The sequence below is a fragment of the Gavialis gangeticus genome, unplaced genomic scaffold (assembly GCF_001723915.1).
Source record: "Gavialis gangeticus isolate Ggan-Ray unplaced genomic scaffold, GavGan_comp1, whole genome shotgun sequence".
Lineage (NCBI taxonomy): Eukaryota > Metazoa > Chordata > Crocodylia > Gavialidae > Gavialis > Gavialis gangeticus.
The window spans coordinates 79,531,890-79,546,293 of NW_017729032.1; the positions used below are offsets into that span (position 1 = coordinate 79,531,890).

General features: G+C 39.2%; 1 protein-coding gene across 2 annotated transcripts in view; it reads right to left on the bottom strand.

Annotated features, from left to right (window-relative positions):
- DIAPH3 (diaphanous related formin 3) overlaps positions 1 to 14,404 on the bottom strand; it is a 562,409-nt gene that overhangs the window by 491,036 nt on the left and 56,969 nt on the right. The window lies entirely within an intron of this gene.

A 14,404-nucleotide genomic window follows, 5' to 3' on the forward strand; every position in this document is an offset into this window, starting at 1 on the left:
GGGGGGGGGGGGGGAGAGGGAAGGAGAGGAAGAGAGGAGACACATGAACCAGTACAAGTCATTGGTTAAGCAGCTAGTACCAAGATTTGTTGGGATACTAAAGCATCATTTACAATATTCCTAATGTAAGTTACAAAAATTAAGAATATAGTTAAGTGTGCGTTAAAGTCCATGAAATGCTTTGGACAGCAAGTCACAAGGAGTATTTTCTTCAATCCAAGTTATTCATCTAGTATACCCTAATAACTTCAAATTTAAGGAAATAATTGGGAACTGAAAAAGAAAAAAAGCTCATTTATCACTTCTAAACTTCAAATAAAGCACATGCATGTGAGAGGATATGTTCTACTATTCCTAAATCCTAGAAGCACGTGTTGAATTGAAGCCAATCAATTCAATTCACTTAATGCTACTTCAAGTCACAAAAAGTTAAATTAAAATGCAAGTCATATTTAAGGGAGAAGTAAGTTTATCACAATATCTACAATACTTAAAGTAATTATTTTACAAAAACAATTTTAAAATGCTGTTTTTTCTGTGTTAGCTTAATTCTAATTTCCCTTCAGATAGTTTGAAACAAATCAGTCCTTAGACATGATCAAGTTAAAAGAAAGCCCCATTTATAATATACATGGGAAAGATAAGTGCATAATTCATTTAACTGCATAATACAATAGTACTTCCTATGGTTTAGTTTATTGCTAACATCATAGCAAAGATCAGTATCTGCATAACTTCAGCTTACTGCATTTCAGCCCCACTGCCATCTTTTAATACTACCCTATTTAACTTAATAATTCTAGCATCAGATAATTTATTTTTAAGATAAGGAAAGATAATTTTTATAGTAAAAACCAATTATAATTTGAGCATAATACACAAGATTTGACATCTTGGGCATTTGTCACACATTTCAATTGCTCAAGAGACAGTAGCAGGCATAAAGGATGCAAGTTATGAGCACTATTTATTAAACACCTAGAAAAGATTTCCATACAAAGCATTACACTCTCGGAATCCAATTTCCAGAAGTGCTAGACACCCACAACTCCAGTAAAAAAATGATATTAAGATGCAGGTGCTTGAGAGATCTGAAAGTTAGGATTTAACAATTTAATGCTTCCCAATAATGCACAAGGATAAAATATTCTGAACCAGTAAGTGTCACTGGATAGTTAAGTCATGTTGTCCCATCACCACCACCAGCACCTCATTTATCTGTATCCCAGGCTTTGAAGTTTGAGATATCTAATTACTGAGAGGTTACTATACACACAAAATTATATGTTTGTTTGTTTGAAAGTCTTTAATTGGTCTACCCCACAACTGCAACAGAGAAAACAGAGGCAGGGAAAACAGTCTGACATCTTGCTCCCAAACCGTCCCCACCATTTTTCTGAGCTTTTAATGGCCTTGCCCACCACTCCAACATTTATCAACCTTGACCCTAAACATTGTTTTTGAACCGTTATCTTTTATGGTTAGTTACACAAGCTGCCTGTAAGTTCCTTGAGACAAAAGTAAAAAGGCAAGCCAAGACATACCGCCCCCCACACAGCAGAATCAATATCTGAGAACTAATATACACCTTAATTCCAGCTGCCAATGGAAGAAGCCTGGACAAGCTTCTCAGTGGTTATAACAGCTGTTTATGTTTCATTATTTTGTAAGCACAGTGTAATATTTCAAAAATGCATAGTTACTTCACACAGCTTTAATTCCATTTGTATCAAATAAACCAATGTTTCTGGTCTGTGGTACAGTGTGCCTGCCTTCAAGCTCTGAAACTCTTTAGGTCAAATTAACAACAATAAATTGCCATAACAGCCCTTTGGCACTACTCCAATAAAATATTCATGGACTTACAAAAATACTGCAATTTGTTCTTTTAAAAAATTACCAAAAATATAGTCTGTGATTTTATCATTTAAATGCATGTTACTATAAAACAAATTAATAATTACATGGCTTTAACTTTTTAATATGTAGGTCTTTAAGTATAAACTACAATAAGAGGAATAGCCCTTCTCACTCACAACCAATCAATAAAGAACACCAAGGAGAATACCACTAAATGATTAGGCCTAAACACTATACCCAATTAAAATAAGAAGTTATATTTTCCTAATTATTAGCAGTTTCTTCACCTGAAGTCACACAAGTGTTTTCAGGGACAGAGTTAAATACATGGAAAATATGATAGCAGAAATTAGTTTTAGATGCAGGAAAAAAAAAGGCAGATTCAAATAATTTAAAATTAATGACTAGCTCAAGAACTATTTGCTAAACTTTAAAAAAAACCCACAAGTATTCATAGAATCATAGAAATTAAGGGGTGAAAGGGACCTCAGAAGATCACTAAATCCACCCCCCTACTCTGGGCAGGAATACTGCTGAGATAAAATGATCCCAGCAACATGTCTGTCCAGTCTCCTTTACCTTTAGACTACGCCTGTTTATTTTCAGACCTGATCACATTCCTAAGCCAAAAATTGAGAGGCTAAAACAGGGTTTTATTACAACAGTTAAAAGGTTAATTTTACCACTTTTTAAAAAGTAAAGATACTATGACCATTTTTTCAATGCACTAAATTGGAGACATCATGGATAACTCTAGAACAAAAAGAGGGCCTGCCCATTTTATTTACAAAACCAGCAGAAAAATAATTAGCAATAAATGTGCAGTTGCTGTGGGAATGTGTAGAAGTAATCAATGAGCTTAAAATCCCTTTCTCCCCTCCAACAGAAACCACCAATTAAGAGGTTCACCAGAGAAAAAGGAACACTCAAGACCTTGAAATGCAGCTGAACAGAATCACTTTATATAACTAGCAATCAAACTTAAGGGGTAACTGAGTTCAATGAAGCACAAAACACACTTCACCAATTATTTCCCATATCACCCCATAAGTAATCACCTCGCAATTCGAGACAAACAGAAATGAACAGCATCACATGCAACATCTTGTGCTTGTACACCTTATCCACCTTTAATACTATAGATAGATGGATTTATAATACAACAAAAGGACTAGATTAAGCTAATGCTTAGAAATCTTCCTCCAAACTAACTGATCTTTAGCTATTTAACCAGAGTCAATGTACACTTAAAATTTTGTTGTGATATTTTTTCTTATGTTTTAAGCAAGTTGGCTCAATATTTCAATTTTAATATAAATTCAGTATCTACACATTTTCCAATCATTAAACAAAACGTGATTATACCATGCAGAGAAAAAAAAGTCAAAGTCAAGCAAAATTGATTAGGTTAGCCCCAGGTCCTGACAGAACTTTATTAAAATGCACAGCTTACTGCAAAAAGTACCATTCTTTCAACCAGCAGTGGGGGGGAAAAAAAAGAAAGAAAACTGTCAACTGATCTATACGTGATAATTCTTCAGGAAGCAAAATCAGCTACCATTATTTATTTTGTGCTTGTCAGTACAATTCACCACAAGCCTTTCAAAATAGGTTAAGCGTAAACAGCATTCACAGATGACAAGACTATAGTACATACAAACTTTCTCTACTTTTGTTGCATAATCATGGTAGGTTTCAAATGCTCTCATCAAGAAACTATCTTATTGAACTAAGTATACTAGTCTGAGGACCAACAAATTGAAGTCCAATTGTCAGGGCCATCCCAGGGGGGAAGGGGGTGTGAATCGAGGTGACCACCTTGGGCCCTGTGCTTTGGGGGGCACTGCAGAGCCAGGTGGAGCAGCCACAGTGACTCTGTGCGGTCACCTGCCATACTCCTCCCCCCCCGTCACCAATGGCAGTGGCAGCTTCTTTGCGTCCACAATGCATGGGATCGGGGTGAGGGTGGGACCCCTCATGGGCTGATTTGCCCCAGGCCCCACACCCTGCTCAGGTTGGCTCTGCTAATTGTGCTATGCACTGCCCAGATATACAGTAGGTAAATTCTACCACAAAGAGCTTGTAGCCTGAATAGGTAAGATGCACACATGAATAGGTAAGAAGCACACGATATGATGGAAAAGGGTAAACACAAACAACATGCATATCCTAACTACAGGTTAAGAAGTGCCCTTGGACTTTGCAAATTTATAAAATGGCATTTATAATTCACTCTCTAACAACAACTGTGTTTTGTTACTTCTGAGAAATGTAATTGCCCCCCCTGCAGCATGAATTGTTAATTTTTTTTTAGCATACATTATAGATTTGGTGAGCTAATTTACATGATTGCCATACTATGTCATGCATAGGTATAATTTGTTAAGGAAGGAGAAATATAGACTTGTTCTAAAATGCCATATGAAAGTGAGAAATAGTCCTATTGGCAGGCAAGGTTCTTTGGGTAGACGTGATCTCTTCTTTTAGACCAAGTAGTTGGAGCAAAGTTTTTTGCAAGCTTTCAGGCACACGCATCTTTCTTCTGGCATAGGGAGACTGCTGTTTTTCTTAAACAGGTAGACCTGTTCAAACTCTCAATCATGTTATAGGGATAGCAGGAGGGGAACCATTATGGTGAGTGTCTGTTACAGAGCCACCCAAAAGGAGTCAAGGCTTCTCCGCCACCAAAGAACTTACTGAAGTTTCCAAATTCTAAGTACTGATGGGGAACCTGAACAACAGAAATCACTGTAATACAGCATATAGAGGCAGTTCAATAGCTTTTTGCAGCATGTTAGGTTTAATCCTTTAGTAAACATGGTAAAGAGTGTGCATGTGCACAAGGGCAGGGGGAGGGGCAAGAAGCTCTTCTTTCATTTGCTGCCCAAGAATAGGGAGGGCATGCATGAGAATCTGAGGGTGGAAGGCAACATGCATAACAGCTACCATGATATAACCAAATTCAAGATCTTAAGAAAAAGAAAGGAGAACAGCAGGATAAAAGGATACCAAACTTCAGAAAAGCAAATTTAATAAACTCTGGGAACTGGTAGGCAGAACCCTATGAAAGGCAAGTCCTGAAGGGAAGAGTCCATAAAAAGTGGTTGTACTTTGAGAAAGATCATATAAAGTGAACAAGAACTGGTTACCCTGATGTGACAAAAAGTGAGGAAGTGTGACAAGAGGCAGGCAGCAAGCTCTTCAATCAAGTTGAGTCTTAAAAAAAAAAAGACTTACAAAAGTAAAAATGTGACCCTCCCAAGGATGAGTGCAAGATTATCCACAAAGGCATCCAGGAAGAGAGAGTCAGGAAGGCTAAGGCATTAATTCTGATGAAGCCAACAACAGATATAAAAAAATGCAACGAAAAAAAAAAGGAATAAATCTACAAATAGATCCAGAGGAAGAGGAAAACCAAGGAAAATATAAGTCCCCTAACTGAATGCAGAGGGCAATCTAATTAAATCATGGATGATGCAAAAAAGGAGTATTTAATGCTCTCTTTACTTCACTCTTCCCAAATAAAGCCAGCTATTAGTTGACACTCACAGATGACAAGCACAATTGGCAGCAAGGATAAAGGGAAATGCTAAGCAGTGTAGAGTAGACAAAGAACACATTAATGATTTAAAAAGCTGGAAGTTTTCAATTCAGCAGGGCCAAGCAAGACGCATCCTAAAGTATTCAAGGAATTGGCTGCAGCAGTTGCAGAGCCATTACCTATTCTCTTTGAGAACACATTAAGGTGACTGGAGATCCCAAATGATACAAAAAGGGTAAATATATACAGATCTTCAAGAAAGGGAAGGAGGAGGATCTGGGGAATTATACATTAGTAAGTCTAACCTTGATGCCCAGAAAGATTATGGAACCTATCAACCAAAAAGAAGAAGAAAAAAGAAAAACCTATTTTAGAGCACCTAGAAAAGAACAAGGTGACCAGAACCAGCCAACAGTGTTTCATCAAAAGCAAGTAATTTCTAACCAACCTGATTTCCTTCTGCAACAAGGGAAAAAGCTTTATGCATTGTCAGGGAGGAGTGGATACAATATATTTTGACTTTAGCAAGGCTTTTGACATAGTCTTCCATGGATTATTCATTAATAAGTTAAAGAAATGCCACCTAGATGAAAATACCAAGAGGTGGATACATAACTAGGGTTACCATATTTCCAGGATCAAAAAAAGAAGACACCCGTGGGGAGCAGGGGGCAGGGAGCTGCCAGGAGAGGGGGTGGGGGCAGTGATATGCCCATGCCCTCCCTCTGCCCCTCACTCCAAAGCCCCGCCCCTCCAGCCCTGCCGATGCCCCTCATTCCCAACCTGCAGCATCCTTCCCTCACAGCCCTGCCAGTGCCTCTGACTCCTGACCCAGAACCTACCGTTTCCCCAGCCCTGCTGCCCATGCAGCTGCTCCATACGTACATATGCACTTGCTGGGGCCCATGCGCAGAGCATGTGACCCCTGGCAACTAATCATCTTGCCTCCAATCTGTTCGTGCCATGGAAAAGTAGAGGCAAAGCAAAAACCCGGACATTTGCTCTCATTTTAACAACCCACCTGGACACAGGACAGGGGGCCAAAAAAAGAGGACATGTCTGGGAAAACCCAGATACATGGTAACCCTATACATAACTGGTTTAATCGCTGTGCCCAAAGTAACCAATGGTGCAATGCCTACTTGGATGGAACTATGAGTGGGGTTCCTCAGGGGTCTGTCCTAGATCCAGTACTGTTTAATATCTTCATTAATGATCTTAGGCAAACTGCAGCCTGAAGAGATTTTATCCTGCCTACTGTTAATAAAATTCTGAGAGAATGCACCATTTAACTACTGCTGCCTCAGGCCCACTTTGGCTAGGGACAGACATTCAAAAAGCCTGAGCCTGAATTGACTCATTCTTTGCAGGTTAGTCTAACATGGCTAGGCTGAATGGGTTTGTAACTGTTCAGACATCCCCTCTGGACTGAAGAAATGCAGGTACATGCCTGCAGTGGCTCAGGCTAGAAGTCAAGTGCACTAAAGCAGCCTCCCTTCCCTTCCACAGTGCAGAGCTCGGGGGGAGGGGGGGCATGGCCAGGCCCCAGAAGGACTATATAATTAGAGAGATGTTCCCCGGAACCTCCTGAGCAGCCCAGCAGGGAGTTGCTAACACAGTATTTGTCACCCTTAACTCAGTGTTTATCAGCTCATTAAGAAAACCACAGCCTCGCTCCATTAGTTCAAGCTCGTCTTAAACAGCTTTTCAAAGGAAGCAACAGAGGGACTTTACCACGCACCTGTTGATTAACTCTAAAAAACTCGTTAAGCCAACACAGTCCTGTCTGCCTCTGTCCCATCTCCCACAGTATGGACTGTAGCCAGCATGTCGTATGCTAGCTAATGCTGAAAGGTATCTGTGTAAGGTGGAGGGGAAGAGGGATATCTCTACTTCAGCAAGGAGTGGTGAGGGGGAGGGGCAACAGGAGGAAGCCAGGCAGATGCCACTGTACATGGAATCTCTGCCATAGCTGCAGCAGAGGGGAGGGGCCAGCCCAGCTCTCTGGAGCAGAGAGCCCAGCCCAGCCCACCCCACCCCACCCCAGAGAGCATGTCAGGATGCTGGGGGACTCTGATTTAGCTTAAACCAGGAAGGAGTCTGGGACAGACATTGCATAAACCAGTTTGAGCCAAATCAATTAAGTCTGATGCTACATTCAACCAGGTTTATCTCAAACCAGTTTCAGCCATATTCAAACTGGCTCATGTGCACTGAACATGTTCTGTTACAGCTTTAAACCAGTTTCTGATCATTTAGCACAGCTTGGTCCTAAAGGCTAAAGACAGATGTTATACATAAACCAATTTAAGTCAGCCTCCTTTTAGTAAAGAAAAGTTGTCAAGCTGGGGTGTAGAAAAAGGGCAAATTTGCAGATGACACCAACCTAGGTGGAGCTGCAGACACTCTGGAGTTGCAGTGGTTCTCAATCTGTAGTACACGAACCACCAGTGGTACACCGACAAGCTGGTGGTATGTGTATAAGTTACGTATAAGCCAATGTAGGTTATTGGAAACTTGTGGTATGCATACCATAGATTGGGAACCTTTCTTTACTAAATGAAGGCAGACTTAACATAGCTTGATCCTGAAGTGGGCCGCTGGTACTTAATGTTGTATCTTTTTTAATTAATGGTGAGCAATCTGTCAATTTGGAAATTGCTGTTCTAGAGGGTCAGATTAAGAGGTTCAGAATGACTGATAAAACTGGAGGAAAGGTCCAAAATTAAGTGAAAAATTCATGAAAAGACAAGTACAAGTACTGCACGTAGGGTGCAACCGTCAAATGGAGAGATGGGGGAATGACTGACTTAGGCTGCAGTACTTTAGCAAAGTTCCTGGGAATGATAATGGACCAAGAATCAGAGCACAAGTATTACTGAGTAACAGCCACCTTGTCACATGAAGGAGAACAGACATAAACAGAAAACTTCTACAAGCAGGAGTAGCAAACTTCATTCATTCATCTTATTCAGTATTTTGGTAACGGGAGGTTGTTGAAAGGCTCCGGAAAATCTTTTCCATTTCCCTCAGGTCAATACTATGAAAAAATAGGGAAGGAACAGCATTCTGAATTACTTGTGAATTAAAAAGAAGCTCTATATAGTGTGCATTAGTGATGATTTCACAAGCCAAAACTCTTCATCTCCTTATAATTTCTAGAACATTTAACTCCTCTAGCCACCTTGTTCTTCCACAGCTGGCTTTTCACTAAGTTGTAGTGAAACTTCAGGATCAGGACTAGATTTAAAATATTCGTGTCGAACTTGTCAAAAAATCATATTAGTGCCTAAAACATCAGAAGAATCCAAATCACAGGACAAAAATAAAAAGCAAACTTTAGGCTCAAATCTGGAACATTTATATAAAAACATGTAACAAAAGGTAAACCTGTCTCTCTTTTTTGTGTTAAGCTGACATTCCTAAATTTTTATGATCCTTTTAAAATTAACAGGATTTTATAATACCCAAGATCTTTGATAAATATTTATACACATCCTTTGTTGAATAAATGTAAAACAAAGCCTTTTGAAAAAGAAAGAAAAAGGTGCACATGACTAGTCTGATACCTGAAACTAGAAGGCCAGCTTCCATAATATTAAAAAAAAAAAAACTCTCATTCTCCTGTCAGTCATTTATCAACCATATTTAATATAATTACAGTCCATAGAAAATTTATTTGTACCTTCCCTGACTAGACCTGAAGTATTAAAATAGAACAAGTTGAGCGGGACTTAAAAATACCTAATGAATTGGAAAAATGCCTAAATTAAAACAAATATGCTCAGAAATAACTAATAAAACCCTCTTATCAGGATCACCATGTGCACAACTTCCTTGCTTCTTCTGGGGTTGTGATAATGATCCAACCTACATCCATGAATGGAACAGGAAGTGAGAAAGAGGCATAAGCAGAGAACAAATTTATCAGTTAATTTTTTTGTCCTCTATCTACTGGAAAAAAGCTACAAAAGCTAATTTGTCTGAGGGTTAGAAACCTACTTCCAAATTCTAGCCCAATTTAGCCATTGCTTTGCTGAAATAAACAAAACCAGGGCCATTTAGTTTTGAGAGAGGCTTTTATTCCTCTAATCACCTTAGACATTATGGCTAGTGACAGAAATTACATATAAACTGATGTAAGTGATCAGAAACTGGTTCAAATCTGTAACACAACAGAAGTTCAATGCACATAAAACACTTTCAAAATGGTCTGAAGAGAAACCTGGATGTAATATCAGAGTTAACCGATTTGAGTTAAATTAGTTTATTGAACATCTGTCCCAGATCCGTTCCACACTGAAGTTAACTCAGTCCCACAGCATTACAGGATGCTTAGCACCTCCCCAGCAAACCCTTCTCTTCAGGGTGGGCAGGCTAGCCTTGACTCAAGCTGTCCGCTCCACCTGAGCAGGGAAGTGTACTCTAGCAACACCCAGCTTCTGGCCCGGGCCACTGCAAGCATGTGGCTGCATTTCTGGAATCGAAAAGTCTGTTCACAGGTTCAATCTACAATTTAAACTAATCTGCTAAGATGGATTCAATTCTGCCTCAGGCTTCTTCACCATCTGTACCTAGCCCTTAGAGTGATTAGATGTCTACTCAACATCTACTCCAGTGTGAACCCATGAAAACAGATGACCAAAACTATATATAGTATTCAAGATGACATACCACCGACAATGTTAATACTTTCCTATCTCTACTATGGGACAGTTCAACCGATGACATTTGCCTTTTCCACAGTTGTTTTATATTGACCACAGTATAACCATGAGCTGCCAATAGTAACAACATTTTTCTTCTCAGTTGTTTTCTATTGATAAACTTCTAGCTTATAGCAAATGTTTTAATTCCCACCATGCATGACCCTGCACTTGGTACTATTTAATCTCATCCCAATTCCATTAGTCTGCAAGTCTTCAATATCATCCAGTTCTTCCTGTACAATTTCCTGATCCTTGTCCAAACTGACAATGCCTCTCAGCTTTATACCGTCAGGAAATTCTATTAGCCTGCTCATGCCTTTGTGCACCAAGGTCAACAGTGAAAAGATCAGCCTTGGGACAGATCCCTGAAGAACTCCACTAGTAACATCCCCTCCAGCCTAATTATTTCTCTTGCAACACTATTATCACAGTGCAGTAAATAATTTGTTTACGAAATGTAGTATACTCAAGGTATTTCCCCAAATTGGATTAGTACTGTCACATTTGCTGTCTATTTATAGTTAGGCTTAAACTATGTTCATTTTATGTTTGTATGAACCATGTATTTTGACATGAAAGTATTTTTGTAAAACAAACTTAATCTAGATGAGGGTCAGGAATACCTTACATCAGACAACAGCCATTCATACTTCACACCTGGCTTGCATGAGGGAAGCTAGAACAGGAATGCATATCAGACAATGGCTGAATCACTTTTAGCAGCATCAGTTTACCCAGACAATGAATAAAAGGTGCATATCAAAAACAAATCTCATCCCGAGGAGATGCCCCCCTCCCCCTGCCCTCCCTTTCCAGTGAGGACCATGAAGGAAATCTAATTGAGGGGTTTTAAAATTTTTTACTGTGTCATGAAAATACTTTTGAATAGGAAAAATACCTAATTTGTCAGACAGGTGCATCTATCTAAATAAGATATGCTCCCCAAGATGTGAATAGAGAAATAAAAAAATTGAACGATGTTAAGGTATTTAAGAGATGCCTTTTGGATAGGATGGTTTTACAGTAAACTGTTAAGCTTATGTGAACTTCTAGTCTACCAGCTGAAGGATCTACTAACGACTGAGAACTGGAAAGGGTGAATGAAGCTGGCTCTAATTATGGAAACAGAGTGAGATCTTCGTTTTATTTCTCTTGCATAATTTCCCTCTCTAAAGCCAAGAGTTACTGTCTCTTGTATGGGCTGTCTATCTTGTGTAGCAAGTCTTATGTCTGTTTTATATACCTTAATGATCATTTGTGGGGAGAGTGATTCCAAAACAGCTGACATTTGATTTTTTTTTTTTTTTTTTTGCATAACTTCTGGGGAATAATCACAGGAGCACTGGCAGGGTTTGCCTGCAACTAAGCTGTAAGATCTGGTCAAGGTCCTGAATTTTGTCTAGTAGAACAGTCTAGGGAAGAAAATCCACTCTGCACCCAGAGTGCTGGGAGAGGGCCTAATGCTTCCAAGTCAACACCTGCAGCAATTCTGACAGCTACCCTTACTTATGTTTGCTTTAGCTGGTTCTTTATCCACCTACAATATCTCAATCAGATTTTTTTCTACTGAATCTAGTATTTTAAATAGCAACCTTAAAGTGGTAAAAGTACAATAAACTAATTTCAGTAGTATACCAAAAAAATTGAAGGTTTATTTTTAAAAAGGAAAGAGTTGTACAACCAAAAAATAACTAACTTGATCTTATTTCAGTTCTATGAGTGCCCTCCCCCACAATTTATCATGGAGAAAAAAGCCTTTCATTTTAGAATTAAGAATGTGGACAGCTACTGCAGCTTGGGCTCCATCCCTACCTGGGGTTACGGCTGTAGCTGCAGCTGCTGCCTGGCCTCCCACCTGCCTCTGCATCTTACCATCTCTCCTCTGCAGCCCCTTCTCCTCATCTCTCCACACCAGACAGCTTCTAATCCTCTAGCTGCCCTCCTCCCTCCCCGCCCCACTTACCTTTGTTCTGTGCCAGCTTGTAAAGGGGCTAAGCTTGGGCAGTGTTCTGTGACCCAAGCTAGAACAGGGACAGAGCCTGCCAGCACAGAGCAAGAGTAAGGAGGTTGGGGGGGGGGGAGTGGCAGGGGGTAGGCACAAGTGGAAGGCTGGCAAAAATTTATCAAAAAAAGGACAAAACTATGGAACAGCAAAATTTAAAAATTCTTTTCATCAAAACTCCCCACACCACCTGCCTCCCCACTGCCTGACCCCCTGGAGCAAGGGGGGGGATAGGCATTTCCCAGCCACCTGTGGAGGGCTCAGGATTGAGAGTGTGGTCAGGGGGTAGAAAGGTAAGAAAGGTTTATTGACTTAACAAAAACAGAACTAATATCTGAACAAATGACCAAAAAAAACACTTGGTCTAATCTTCATAAAGCCTTCAGCAAGCACCTTTATCACAGACATAATTTTCAGTTATCCCACAGGGGGAGGTGAATTTCACAATTGCCCCCCCCCCCCCAATAATTAGATGCTGTGCATGGAAAATTATAACAAATCTATAGAATCTAAGGGGGGGGGTCATCTTAAACTCCAGATCATCTCAGATGCAAGTAAAATAATGTTTTTAATACCATATTATCACCTGCAACAGCCTGTATTTGATTTCAAAGTACGAACTTTAAGTAAAAAGCTATACATATAGCTTCCAGCAATAAAATAACTCATTTAAGTAATAATTATTGTATATTTTTATTTCAATATTATAGTTGGAATGTTTACGTTACAAATATCTAGCCAACTGAAACGAGTAAATTTAGTGTAGCTTACAAGAAAAAAAGTTAGGTTCATGAGAATGGAGAAGGAATTTTACCATTCCCTTCAACACAGAAATAATGGCTCATTCCTCAACCTAATCAATAAAGTGACTCCTGCTTTCCTTTCCAGATGCCAAAATGCTTCTCCAAATGCCTCCACTATTACACAAATTGCACTCTCCTATTATGCTCATTTCCTGTTAAGTTTCTTCCCAGTTTCCAAATTCTACTCTTTCAGTACATTCCGGCTCTCTCTTTTTTTAGCATTGTTTGAAAAACACATTGCTTCTCTTCTCAAAGAGCTTCACAAGATTGCTCCTGTAGTCTGTACAAGTTCCTCATTCTCATTTTCTAGGTTTGATCTCTGCTCTCACACCTCATAATTAGCATCAATATCCCTGCCCACATATCTCACCTTCCCCCTCCTCATGTCCTCTATCTTCCATCATTTTCTATAGCACCTATTTACAAAGACAGTCCCTTAACCCAGTTAGTAATTTGTTACACATTTTTTCATAAAAATGTCTTACTCAAAAAAAAAAAAAATCAATAAGTGTTCACCAACATCAATAAAAACAAGATAATCCACCAATATTAAAGGAGGTACATCCTGTAGTGAATTTTAGACTTTTCTTTATTACTGCAGGTTCCATGAGTATTACTATTCCAAATATTAAGTAGTTTTATTAATATTTTAAAAAATTATTAAAAGGAATAGCTCCATTTTCTTTTAAAATAAAGTAAGAAATAATATTTACAGTCAAAACAGTCTTGACTTCTATGAAAAGGGACATTTTCTTCTATATCTCTATGGGAAAGGTCATTTTTTGACAAAGTACCATATAAAAAAAACCCAATGTCTCCCACAGCCTAGAGAATTTTTCCAATGGATGAAAATTTAGTGTCATATAAAATAATAGCCATATGAAGTCATAACAAGCAACAAAAGAACAAGAAACAAACACAACAGCTACAGAGTGCATGTTGGTGGGTGTCTTTCCCAAACCAGACCTTTAAAAAAAGAAGGGGGGGAAAATACCACCTATTTCTAGTGAAAACATACCAGAAGAGCCACAATGGACAACTAGCTGGCACCCGTGTAAACTCTGTAAATTAAGTATTTCCAAAGGGGACAGATTACTCTTTTTAAACATCTCTGCTATAGCAATATAACATTTTTTATACACTAAAACAAACTAACAAACAAACAGACTGAAAGAGGTCTGAGGAGGTCAACCAATCCTCAATTCCTCTCCTCTCTAGACTAAACAACCCCAATTTTTCCAGCTTTTCTTCATATCATATATTTCCAGTAACTTTTTTAGTACTCTTTTCATGACTACCCAATTTATCCACATACTGCTAAAACCAGGGGTGGGCAATTATTTCAGCTAGTGAGCGGCTTAATGAAGTTTGGTGAACTTGAGGGGCACATGGGTAGCTCCACCCCTTGACAGTTGCCCCACCTCTAGCCACCATCTTGGGACCAGAAGTCCCACCCCTAGCCCCCACCCAGAAATACTCCGGGGGGGGG